Source organism: Cyprinodon variegatus, unplaced genomic scaffold, assembly GCF_000732505.1.
Source record: "Cyprinodon variegatus isolate N-32 unplaced genomic scaffold, C_variegatus-1.0 Scaffold472, whole genome shotgun sequence".
Taxonomy (NCBI): Eukaryota; Metazoa; Chordata; class Actinopteri; order Cyprinodontiformes; family Cyprinodontidae; genus Cyprinodon; species Cyprinodon variegatus.
In genome coordinates, this window is record NW_015150925.1 from 142,080 (window position 1) to 142,835 (window position 756).

Consider the following 756-nt stretch of genomic DNA (forward strand, 5'->3'; position numbering starts at 1 on the left):
GTCCGGCTCTGACCTCCTGCTCCTCCTCAGGAGGCGTCCGGCTCTGACCTCCTGCTCCTCCTTAGGAGGCTTCAGAGAAACTGTTCCTTCTAAACTCAGATCAGATGTGAGGAGCTGAAGCCCCGGAAGGTTCCTCCCTCCATAATGAGGAGAAACGATGATCCATGCAGCTCAGTTAGAGCCTCGCTGAGGAATGGAGAAGAAATGAGACACCAGCAGGACGCTGCAGGCGGGGCCCCTGCTGATGCTGGCCCCTAATGATGCATAATGGGGCCTCCTGCGCCCGACCCAAACCCCGGGACCTGCTTCTAATCATCATGGCTCCTAATGAGATGGAGAGAGATGAAAGGGCTCGTTAGCGGACGGCGGCTTAATGCCGGCCTATTATTAGCCACTTAGAGACTCATTAGGCTCTGAACTGCAATTAAGCTCAAAAACAGGAAGAAGAAGAAAGTCATCCAGGCTCGGTTCTGTGGACCCAAACCATGAAGCTGGACCTGAAACATCTGAGCTTCATCCTTCAGAACTGGTTCAAAACCTGCTGAACTTCAACATGAGAAAGTCTCCTTTGTGGTTAAATTAAATGCAGTTAAACTTTATGTCATTTAAATCAATCATTTAAGCATCATATAGTGTGAGCACCCCCTACTGGCTGTGGGTTAGAACAGCAGGGGAACTAACCCTGAAATCAGGATCTAACATTTCTGCACATATGGAAGAAATTCACATGTTCAAAATGTTAGAATTTAATAAAAA